We start from the raw sequence: 12,530 nt of genomic DNA on the forward strand, positions 1-12,530 counted from the left end.
ACATCTCGCCCTAGAGTTTTTCTCTCCATTTGTTAGCATGCCAGGTCAGTGAGCTGCTCTCCTGTCAAAGGGAAGATAATGGCTGCAGCACAGCCTCCCACTCATTACACACTCAGTGCATCTGACCTTGTTGCAGAGCTCAGATGCATTTTGATTTTTCACATCTTATTCTGAGTTCTTGGCCCAATCTCAGAAAGACTTCAGCATTTTGTTAAAATGTACCGTTTAATTAGGTTTATGGAGCCGATTCAATGCCTAGAATTAGCAGCAGATTTATCCTAATAAAAGTATGAAAGACAAGATTTGTTTATACAACAGCCATCATTTTACATGAATTAAATACTTTATGTGCGGCATGCTTTAATGTTTCAGTCAACTCAGAAGAATTTTTTGTTGGATAGCTGTGGCTTAGTCAATGACATGACAGGAACTTAAAGCTCTCCTGTCAGATACCCTTCCACCTGCCTATCATAGGTTTTCTAGTGTTTAGTCCTTTGCCATTTTTATTGGATGAAATAAATCACCAATTCAAAATGAGTAGAATTCAGGGGCCCAGATTTTGTCGCATTAGGGCATCTCCCGGCAGCTGCCGTCCTTTAGATTTGCCCTTGCAAAATTTGTTTTTTCAAACATTTAGGTGGCAAATTGAACTGATAGTATCACAGCCAGGAAAATCAGGCATGGGATCTGAGTGAGCTGGACAATCAATTGTGTGTATCTCTTAAGATTGAAGGTTTGTGAAATAGCCAGATAAAGAAGGAAGTATGAATTAGAGTTGGTGAATTCAATGTTAAATTAAGTACAGAAAGAAATGTAAAGTGACTGGTTTAAGAGAAAGGAAGGGAAAGTAAAACAAACTTTAATTTAGCATTTGAAATAAAAACAGAAAGTGCTGTAAAAATTGTCTGATATCATCTGTGGAGAGAGAAACAGAGTTAATGTTTCGAATCAATATGACTTCTTCAGAGTTGTAATTTTTACGTAGTAGCAACTTTAGATTTGACATTTTAAAAACAATTAATTCTAGAAGAAATTGTAATAGTTAATTTTCAGTACCAGAGAGGCTGATAAGCAGTAATTAACAGTTATTGTGCTTTCAAAGCGTACTGGCACCTATAATCACAAGACTTAACTTCTTGTAACAGACCTTATACAAATACGGCGACATCACGCCGTACATGCTGACGTGCGACAGATAATGACATTTTCTCAAAACCAGCAGTGGAAAGATAGATCTCAGACAACATTTGTTCCTTACGTGAAGTTTCTGTATCATTTATGCTTAAGTAACAAGCACAATTAGCCTGTTTTTTTATTAGCAAACTCTAGACCAAGGCCCCTACATTGACTTTGTCTAAATTATACTATTGATGCCTGAAGCGTATTTGGTACCTCCAAATGTTATTCAAAAAACAAAAAGATTATTTGGGAGGGTAAATATTTAAATTTACCCCAACAAGTATTTAATTTATGAATGTTAAAAAACATGTAATTTTGGTAAAATCAAATTGATGTTAAATTGAAATAGGTATTGAAATCAATGCATATTGTCATTTTTGCTGCTTTTGTACGCCATAATGTAAATTTTACAGAAAAAAAGTTCTATTTTGTTGGACAATTTTAAAAAGCCTCTGCTTCAGAGCTGATGCACTGCATCATTTCAGGCCATCTGCACAGGGAATCATACTGTGTCCTCCAGGCTCCCAGGATACTTGTCTCTTTCTGTTGCACTCAGTGACAATTCTGCAAATACCTACTTCACACCACTGGACCTGCTGGTTCACATTCAAGCCAAATGCAACCCGTAGGGGACTGTGTGTGAACCTTTAACCAACTGCTTGGTAGAGAGGCACACTGCCATCAAAATGACAACCCTGTTTTAGCAATTATCTCACTCAACAGCCACTCACTCAATAGCTTGTGAGTTTCACCGCTGCCCATCAACGGCTCTGATTAATTTGCATATATTTTATTTTATGAAGAGGGGGAAGGGCTGCTGTCTCCCTGAATCATTGATGCTTTCAGCAGGAGGAACTTTTATGCTGGCACCGAGATGTCCAGAAACTAAACCTTCTTGTTTTTTTGTTTGGTTTTGTCTAAAACCATATACGGAAAAGGAAAACGCTGGTTCACTTGAAAGCTGTCAGTAGTGGTTATATACTTATCTCTTTTAGTCTGTCAGCTCTGACTGAAATTTTGAAAAGAAAAGCATAGTTACCACCAGTGATTACTCCCGTTGCTATGCCAGTCTTCAACGATGTCAACAATGGCCCAGCAATGCCAACAATGGGTCAGTCAACCAATCAACTGAGTAAACGCTATAAAATGTCGAATTGTTAGTCCTTCTGATCTTTCCTCTTCAAGCCTGTTATCCTCCTGCTTTCCTGGTGATAAGTGCAGAAGCCACCGCTTAGAACTTTTGAAAAGGTCTCTTCCAAAGACGTAAACTATTGTTTTTTGCACTTTCAAGGGAAATTGAAGGACAGGAAGCATATAGGAGGTATTTGTTGCTCATCGAGGAATTTTCTATTATTTCAAAAATGTTGACAAGGCTTATTCCTCTCACAATAGGCATTGACACAGGTAATTACGAGAGGGATCTTTGTGAAACATAATCTAAAAATGTTTTGAAACCACAAATGACTATAATAATATTTACCAAATATATTACTTAATGAGCATCAAGGAATTTAAGTTATTCAATAGAAAATTGAAAAAGATTAAAAGGAAAAGTCATTTTTCATGTTAACACAAAGTGCAAGATGGGGGAGGAGGAAGAGTTGTCAGTCAGCTTACACCTTGCACAATTTTCCTTTCCATTGACTTCAGTGGGGAAGAATATTGGGCAGGATGGGAAGTAAAACTAACTAGCGATTCATTGTCGTATATTTTGCTCCATTAACAAAGGCCAATTTCGCCTCCATAGTTTAGTTTATGGGAAATTAAAGCAGATTGTGCTGGAAGTTCACAGCAGTGGCAATTAGCATTTAAAGGCAATTAATACTTTGGTATTATGGCACAAAAGTGGTCTCCGCTGGAGGTGGTATTGCAGATGGCTAGCACCACCTTTCTGGGTACGATGAATGGCCAGTCGGTTCAAGTATGGCCCATTGGATATGCACTCTTAACACAAGCACCCGGGTGGGGATTGTGCCTACCCTTTTGAAATATATATTTTATTAGCTTTTTCAAAATTTTTCTTATTTAGAAATTACATAACACATATTGAATTAACATTTAACAATCCTTCCCTCAACCTGAAAACAATTAATGAACCAGTTACCCCCCTCCTATTTTAGCTGCTGACTAAGGTTAATTCCTTAAAGTGAGATATAAGCGGACATACCCTATAAACAAGTGGTGAGCTGTGCTCTGCACTAGGGTTGCTGAAAGAACCAATCACCCAAGCTAAGCTACTTTGTAAGAATGCCTGTTATTGCAAAATGTCTCAATGCATCCTGGAGTGTTTTTGGAGGTACTGGATGAGATTGTTCAGCTGTTACACCAGAGGAAATATCCGGTCCCGTCGAGGTCCCCCCCCCCCCCCCCCCCCCCCCTCCCCTGCTGCGGGTTTCCCGGCGCAGTGGGGGTGTATTGAATGGGAACCCAATTACACCTCCCACCACTGTGAAACACGCTGCAGGCACAGAATCCCGGCCAATAAGAACTAAATACTGCGGACACTAGAAATCTTAACTAAAACTGATTATATTGCAAAGAAGAAATGTCATATTTGACAAAGTGTTCTCTCTGTTTCTCTCTCCACAGATGCTGCCAGACCTGCTCAGGTTTTCAGCACTTCCTGTGCCTCTGGAGGTGTTGTGGTAGATCACTGGATTACAGGCATAGACATAGAATTTTATTTCTGCATTCTCATATGGAAGCCAGGAGAAGGGGGTGTGTCCACAGAAAGGCCGCAACAGTTATGGGGGCAGCAGTAGCAGTGTCTCTGGGTCTGCAACACAACAAGGAGCTGGAGTAAAGTAAGGAGAGCCTTGGATCAGCGTGATGTCCTTTATCAACTTGGAGCAGGACTCATCTATGTTCCTTAACAGCACTGTGGGCACACCGACACCATGTGCACTACACAGTTCATGCAGACAGTTCACCACCACCTTCTCAAGGGCAATTGGGGATGGGTAATAAAGGCTGGCCTAGCCAGCGACATCAAAATACAGTGAAAAATTGAATTAAAAACTCAATGACGTACTTTCCTTTGACCCTTGTTTACTGATCTGTTGCATGTGTACACATTTTGTTGTTTTTCTTTCAGACTTACAGGCCTGGATCTTCCATGAATCAATGTTGGGTTCCCATTCCACTTGGACGTTCCAGTGCTCTGTCGGAGCTCTGCATTTCTGGCTAGGCCTTCCAAGCACGGTTTATCCAGTTATACCAAGCCTAAATTCCCACGGAAGTCCCCATTGCAGCACTGTAGAATCAGGGTAGATAAGCCCCACCTTCTTCTTACAGCTGCCATTAGGTAAGTTTAGATGCCCAGTGTATATGTTAATGAATGAATGAATGATTGAATGGAGGAATTAGTATATTTGAAAGTGATAGGTGGGCATGGTGGCAGGTGGGAAGGGTGATAGCTGGGTGAGGTGGCATAGGGTCATAATGGCTAGGGTGACAGGTGGGTGAGATGGTAAGTGAGTCGGAGAGGTGGTCAGTTCGGAAGGGTGGTCAGGGGATCAGGGAGTAAGTCGGGGGGGGATATTGTGAGTAATTTCGGGTTCAGTTCTGTAATTACTCAGGCACTGCATACACTCGAATTTTTCTGTCTAACATTTCCTGGGTAACTATTCAGGTAATCGCATGGAACTGTCCCAGTCTCTGCTCTAGCTCAGAGTTGGCGAGCATTGGAATTACCCATCTGAAGTTCAAACATTCCAGGCAATTCTCACGGGAGGTCAGAACATTGTGACTTTGGTGGGGTCCCAAAATGCATCCTGGGTTGTACAATCTCCGACAATCCGGAGTTCGGATGATTTGGGCCGATACCTACAGTTCTGATTGCTTGCAAATTCTGTGAGTTGCTATCTCTGGGGTTTTCACCGATCTCTCAATGAAGTTATGGCTAGAAACTGGGTGAAGCCAGAAGAACCCAGGTCTCTTTGAAGTCATCGAATTTTGTTTGCATTGCATTTATCAGTATAATTCAGCATTCAAAGTTGCAAACAATTTTTATCTTTGAAATAATTTAGGATTCATGAAAAAACATTCTGTGCATTTGTACAGAGTAAATGACATAGAATCGTAGAATCCCTACAGTGCAGCAGGAGGCGATTCAGCCCATTGAGTCTGCACCAAACCTCTAAAAGAGCATCCTACCCAGGCCCACTGCCCCACCCAATCCCCGTAATCCTGGACACTAAGGGGAAACTTTAACATGGCCAATCCACCAAACCTGCACATCTTTGGACTGTGGAAGGAAACCGGAGCACGCGGAGGAAACCCACACAGGCACGGGGAGAATGCACAAATTCCACACAGATAGTCACCCAAGGCCAGAATTGAACCGGGGTCCCTGACACAGTGAGTTCAGCTATAATGTTCCCTGTCACAAAAACATGTAATCTTTTACAAAAATCGCAAGTTCTTCTCCAACACTATTATTTCAAAGTGTAATTTTTATTAAACACTGTTCTGAAACAGGTGGAGACACATGGGGCGCGATTTTCCCAAAGGGAGACTGAGTGCCGACGCCAAAGTGAAACCCGGAGTGTTTCACTCCGGCGCCGGAGTCCGCTCCTCGCCCTCTATTCTACACCACCCCCCCCCCCCCCCCCCTCCCCAGGGGGCTAGGAGCGGCGTTGCGAGAAACTCGGCCGCCGGGCCTTGACGCTTGCGTCAAAGCAGCGCACCAAGAATGACGCGGCCGGCGGCGCCTAAGTGACGTCAGCCGCGCATGCGCAGGTTGGCCGGCTCCAACCCACGCATGCGCAGTTGCCGTCTTCCCCTCCGCTGCCCCACAAGACGTGGTGGCTTGATCTTGCGGGGCGTGGAGGGAAAAGAGTGCGTCTCTTAGAGACGCCGGCCCGACGATCGGTGGGCACCGATCGCGGGCCAGTCCCCTCCCGAGCACGCCCGTGGTGCTCGAACCCCTCTCCGCCCCCCACAGGCCCCACACTTGCCTGTCGCGCACTGCTCACGCCGGCAGCGACCAGGTGTGGTTGCTGCCGGTGTGAACCCGTCGGGGTCGTCAGGCCGCTCGGCCCATCCGGGCCGGAGAATCACCGGTCGCCGGGAAAAACGGCGAGCGCCGATTCTCCGGGCGGCGTGTCGCAAAACGCGACATGCCATTTTGGGGGGGGGGGGGGGGGGGGGGGGAGAATCACGGGGGGTGCCAGGGCGGCGTGGTGTGATTTGCCCGGCCCTCCCGCGATTCTCCCACCCAGCGTGGGGAGCGGAGAATCGCGCCCATGACCTATATGAATCACTGTCTGCTATTTATTATTTACTGTTGCTGCTATTCCTGGAGATAGATAGCAACATCTGGGACATGGTTGTCCAGTGTGGCCAGGACCAGGATTTTTATAGTTTTATATTAGACCCAGCAGTAGAACTGCCCTTGGTAGCATTCACTCAGTGATAACATGCCTGAATTAGCATTCCCTGTGCAGATAAATTCAGAAGCCAGGTTTTCTGGAACATTGGGTCTTATGGAAATGGTGTCAGCTAACCTGGTGTGCAAGGAAACTCAAAATCCTGACTCCACAACAAGTGCAGGCCCTCTGGTAAAGTCCTCATCAATCTCCGATTAGATCCATAGTGCTCCTTGCAGTGGAAGAACCTTGATTTGGGTTAAGAACTGCCACACTCCCAGCAGGTTTCCTATTTGAACAGTTTGTCGTGCACACATAATCATCAAGACATTTGCATAATTGCAGTCATCAGCATGAAGAATTAAATGATAGATGGTTCCAGACATGTACTTCATATCAGCCATTGTCCACAGGCAATGGACAATCAAATGGCACTGGCTTCAAACTGGTATGAAACTAACAATTACAAATGTTCATTTTTGAAAACTAGTGGAATTAAGGAAATGCATCACTATGGTGACTGGATTTACATTCATTTAGCCATCACAGGAAACTAAACAAGATTTATCAATCTTCCTGTTAAGTGGACAAAAATTTCATTTGAATAAGTGAGCAGAAAAGGCAACCATTATTAATGTCACAGTCAATTAATGTCCCCAGGTAGCAAATCCATTAGTATCTGAACTAATCCAGCAAAAATGAATGCTAATGGAACTTGGAGACACTATGTGAGGATATGGCAATAATACATCACTGACCCATCAAAAGCATATTTGGTTGATCAGTACAACCATGTGACTATACACTGCATGGTGACTTTCAGTGTGGCTTGCTACTACAACCTGACATAAATCATAAATTAGATTTAAACTCAGTTTGCTACAAAAGTGATGTTGATGAGCCTATTTTATTTTGGGACTGTATTTTTCAACTTAGGCTAAACTGAAAGGAGTCATGTGACCTGTTCTGAAGTCTGGTGATAGTGAGCCTGGATGGTTTGATTGTTGGAGATCAAAGGAAAGCTTAGATTGTTTCACTGGGAAGAAGATGCCAGGTGTTTGCTCTTGGAGACAATGCCAGCATCCTGTGTTAACAGTGGAAGAGTCTCCAAAGTCCCGGAAAAGTGTTGCGAATTTCAGAAAGTAAGCTGTATATTCAGCCCATTTAACAAAGTTTGTTTTTCGCCAGATAATTCATGTTGCACTCATGGCGGCTTGCCTCTGATATGCTCACCTGGGAAAACGTAATCTCCGTAATTAGTGGGATTCTCCTTTCAAATAGCTCCCCAGTACTTGTTCCAAGTCCAATCGTGGGGGTGGTTGCCAGAAAGACAGCACCATGCTTTACAGTTGGAGCCTTCAGCAACCTTCTCGATGGGGTTGAGCACAGGCAGGAAACCCTCGACCCATAGTCGGATAGACCTCCATCCAACAAAGTGACCAACCCAGCCTGGGAGATGGTGGCCACGATTGTGAGCACCAGCCCACTCCAAAGGAGAATGGAGCTGAATGCCATAAGAAGATGAATGATCGTTTTTGCGCAGCAAGGGTAAGTCTACCTCCTCATGTCTCTCTCAGCACCCCTTAACACAGCCCTCACACCTCCACATGTGATCACACTCCTACCCATCTCGTGGGGGTCTCAGCACTGGTCAAGAGCCGACAGAGTCAGCTGGAGTGATGCCGGAACTCAAGGCCCTAACTCCATTTGAAGAACAAGCCCTAAAGCTTGTGGATGAGGATGAGGACTGCTCCTGTGCAGGGGGTGAGGTCGGGGCCAAAGACACATCCAGTCATGAAACTCGACTAGCTCCATGATTCTCCAGAATCAAAAACTGAAAGGAAGAGAGCATCAAAGGGAGCGATGAGGAATCCTGACAATGCCCTGACCCTGTGCCCTCTCAGGATCTAGGACATCACCCTTGCACATCTCCCTTTTGTGAGTGCCTTTCCACTGAGCCTCACTCCCTCCCCGTCACACAATAGCTACTTCCCCGTAGTTGGCCCTCTTACCTCCATCTGAATGAAGCACTTCGACCCGTGAGAGCCTCAGCGGTCCATGTGCCATGAACACAGACAACCAAGTAAACTTAATCAAATCAACTGAGACAAATTAAAGGGGCAGTCCCTTGAAGGGAAACTACCTTAAACAAAAACGTGAATCACAAATTAAACATAAAAACATCAAACCAAAATTTGGTGCCAATTAGTGGCACACTCAAGCATTGCAATGCTGACTAAATTGGCAGAATTTATTTGTCAAGGAAGGGTCAGGGACCTGATGAGGCAACAGACGAGGCACACCTGATGAGTGTGAAGACTGAAATTAGCATGTCAGTTTCATCCGAAGAGGATACCCTCATTCCCCTTGCTCTCAAGGGCTGCGGATTCAATGAGTCCTCCAATTTGAACAGCCAACCACGCATACACTAATCACTAACATCCTGGCCTCCATAACCAGTGGCCCTGAACTTACATTCATCTCATGCCCTCAGGTTTCAAAGTGTTGCTCGGGTGTGGGGGCTCAATCTCACTGATGTCGTCCTCCCCCTGTGTGATGGTCTTCATGCATCATGAGGCTGGAAAACACCTCTTGTCAGAGTCCTCCCTCTGCCCATGCATCCTTTTTGTGCAGCAAGGGTCAGCCTGCCTCCTCATGTCTCTCTAGGCACCCCTTAACACGGCATCTAATGGGATTCTACACAGGTACCTTACAGACACTCCCAGCGCTGACCCTGTGGATTCACCTGCTCACACCCACTTTCCAGCTGCCACTCTGGAAAGTCAATCCCTCAGCAGGGAAGTTGCCACAAGCCCAGCAAGAAGGGCATGGGAAGCATTGCCTGAAAACCAGCCATCAAACTCCTTTAAACATAGAGATTCACAGCCATGAAGAGCTGCTGAGGTCTGAGAGCGACCCTACCACCCACGATGCATTTGAAGACATTTGAGGACTCTGGGTCTGTACTTGTTGGAGTTTAGAAGGATGAGAGGGGGTCTTATTGAAACTTACAAGATACTGCGAGGCCTGGATAGTGTGGACATGGAGAGGATGTTTCCACTTGTAGGAAAATCTAGAAGCAGAAGACACCATCTCAGACTAAAGGGACGATCCTTTAAAACAGAGATGAGGAGGAATTTCTTCAGCCAGAGGGTGGTGAATCTGTGGAACACTTTGCCGTAGAAGGCTGTGGAGACCAATTCACTGACTGTGTTTAAGGTAGATATAGATACGTCTTGATTAATAAGGGGATCAGGGGTTATGGGGAGAAGGCAGGAGAATCGGGAAGAGAAAATATCAGCCATGATTGAATGGCGGAGCAGACTCGATGGGCCGAGTGGCCTAATTCTGCTCCTATGTCTTATGGTCTTATGGTCTTATGCTGGATGAACCGATCTGGACACCCTGCATTCTTCCATTTGCCCCCTCTGCGACTGGCACCCTGGAGGGTGATGGGGACCTGAGCACTCACTTCCGGTATCTCTTTCAGAGGTGAGGTCGCCAGGTTCGCGCCGGTGTGACATCACGCTGGCGCCCGATGAATATTCCGTGAGTAGGGAAGTCCACACGGGAGAGCTTGCTAATGATATTATAACGTATTTAAATGAGGTTCACGGCCTTCTGTGGCAGGATTCTCATTACACCACCGGCAAGGAGTTTGGAGAATCATAAAATGCGATCTCGCTTTGAGAATTGCGTTTCCTGATTCTTGCCATATTTTCCACCTTCTTCTGCCCAGAGAGTTAGGTTCACAAGGATATCTAATTCGCATTTATACCGGGATACAAGGCTTAACTCTTTCACGTTGTCATGGGGAAGTGCAGAGGAAGCCATTTTTGAGATCAAGTTACAGTTTCCCAACAAATGGGTGAATACAAAACAGATCGGATGTTTTGGGGAGAAAAGTAGTTGTTTCGACTTTGCAAGCCTCTGCTCGAGGAGGACGGTCCCGAGTCAAAGAGACGCCTTCTGCAGGATTATGGGACATCCATCCTGGCATGACTGGGGGAAGAAGAATCATCAGTGCAGACTTTACTGCTGATGGTAGATATAAGGAAACTATGAAAGTTGAAAAAAGTGCCGTTAATACTGTCGCTACCAGAGGAAGTCAAAGTTTCATAATCCTAAAGCGAGTACCTCACCTCCTGACCCCCCCAAAGCCTGTCCACCATCCACAAGGCACAAGTCAGGAGTGTAATGGAATACTCTCCACTTGCCTGGATGAGTGGACTGGAAAACACTCATGAAGTTCAACACCATCCAGAACAAAACAGCCCTCTTGATTACTCCCCCTTCCACAAACATTTAATCCCTCCACCACTGAAAAACAGTGGCAGCCATGTGTACCATCTACAAGATGCTCTGCAGGGCGGCAAGGTAACATAGTCATTAGCACTGTTGCTTCACAGTTCCAGGGTCCCAGGTTCGATTCCCGACTTGAGTCACTGTCTGTGCGGAGTCTGCGCATTCTCCCCATGTCTGTGTGGATTTTCTCCGGGTCATCCGGTTTCTTCCCACAGTCCAAAGATGTGCAGGTTAGGTGGATTGGCCACACTAAATTGCCCTTAGTGTCCAAAAAATGTTAAGTGGGGTTACTGGGTTACGGGGATGGTGTGGAGATGTGGGCTTAAGTATGGTGCTCTTTCCAAGGTTCGGTGCAGACTTGATGGGCCAAATGGCATCCTTCTGCACTGTAAATTCTATGATTTTATGATTCTATGAACTTGCCAAGGTTCCTTAGGAGCACCTTTCCACCCACGGGCACTACCATCTAGAAGGACAAGAACAGCAGATACCTGGGAACACCACCACCTGGAGGTTTCCCTCCAAGTCACTCACCACCCCGACTTGGAAATATATTGCTGCTTCTCCACTATTGCTGGGTCAAAATCCTGGAACTCCGTCCCTATCAGCACAGGAGTGTGCCTACACCTCAGGGACTGCAGCGGTTCAAGAATGCAACTCACCACCACTTTCTGAATCTCAGCTAGGGAGGGGCAATAAATGCTAGTCTAAACAGTAATGCCCACATCTCGTGAATGAATTAAGATTCATTTGACTAAGATTAGATTGATGAGTATGGAACCAGCCGATCAGAGTCCTACGTAGTTCGATGACAGTGGGGAAGTGTTGGAGGAGGTTGGTGTGCTCAAAGGCTACAAGGATGTGAAGGAATAATTTGCCTTTGTCACAGTCAGATGCATTGGAAGCAGTTCAGAGGATATTTACTGGATTGATATCTGGAATGAGTGGGCTGTCTTTTGAGGAAAGGTTAGATAGACTCTGTTTGTTTCCAGTAGCGTTCAGAAGAGTTAGAGTGACTTGATTGAAGTATGTAAGATCCTGAATGGTTTTGACAAGGTGGACGTGGGATGGATATTTTCCCTTGTGGCAAGTCCAGAACTGGGGGCACTGTTTTAAAATTAAAGGTCGCCATTGTGTGTTCTTTGTGATTCTGTTGTCAGAACGGAATGCGTAGTGTTCACAAAGACACTAGAAGCTAAGTTCATCAATGAAGCTAATTTTATTTACACTGCTAAAATAAAGTTAGACACATTATATTAAACTACACTCAACTAATACTATCTCTATATTCTAACTGTAACTTATTCTATCCTCTCCAGATCTCCTATGCACTTTACTCCAGTCTCCTCTCCTCTCCTCCACTCTTTCCCAGAAGGTTAAGAGTCAGTGCCTTTATAGTACTGCCTCCAGCTCCATCTAGTAACATGACATTAACATTTTACATACTTGACATTTCTATAATGATTAATTGATTGATTTGATTTATTGTCACATGTACCGAAGTACAGTTAAAAGTATTTTTCTGTGGCCAAGAGAACATACACAGTACAGTATAGCCAAAAATGCAAAACACAACCTGGTCTCGCAACAATGAATCTGTAACAGAGGAAAAATTGCAGGATTGCGCTCGGAGTCTTAAATCAGTAACAAATTAGTCAAATGATTCTCCTTTGAGCT

General features: G+C 44.8%; 1 long non-coding RNA gene across 3 annotated transcripts in view; it reads left to right on the forward strand.

Moving 5' to 3' along the window:
• LOC119962788 overlaps nucleotides 1-12,530 on the forward strand; it is a 43,225-nt gene that overhangs the window by 22,106 nt on the left and 8,589 nt on the right. The window contains exons 3-4 of one of the 3 annotated variants that reach the window (XR_005459965.1): nucleotides 3,769-3,983; nucleotides 4,274-4,483. This is a non-coding gene — a long non-coding RNA (uncharacterized LOC119962788). Of the gene's footprint in view, nucleotides 1-2,357; nucleotides 2,501-3,768; nucleotides 4,210-4,273; nucleotides 4,484-12,530 lie in introns of those variants that run through there. The other 2 variants (XR_005459964.1, XR_005459963.1) reach the window with 2 other exon arrangements.

The sequence above is a fragment of the Scyliorhinus canicula genome, chromosome 3 (genome assembly GCF_902713615.1).
Source record: "Scyliorhinus canicula chromosome 3, sScyCan1.1, whole genome shotgun sequence".
Taxonomy (NCBI): domain Eukaryota; kingdom Metazoa; phylum Chordata; class Chondrichthyes; order Carcharhiniformes; family Scyliorhinidae; genus Scyliorhinus; species Scyliorhinus canicula.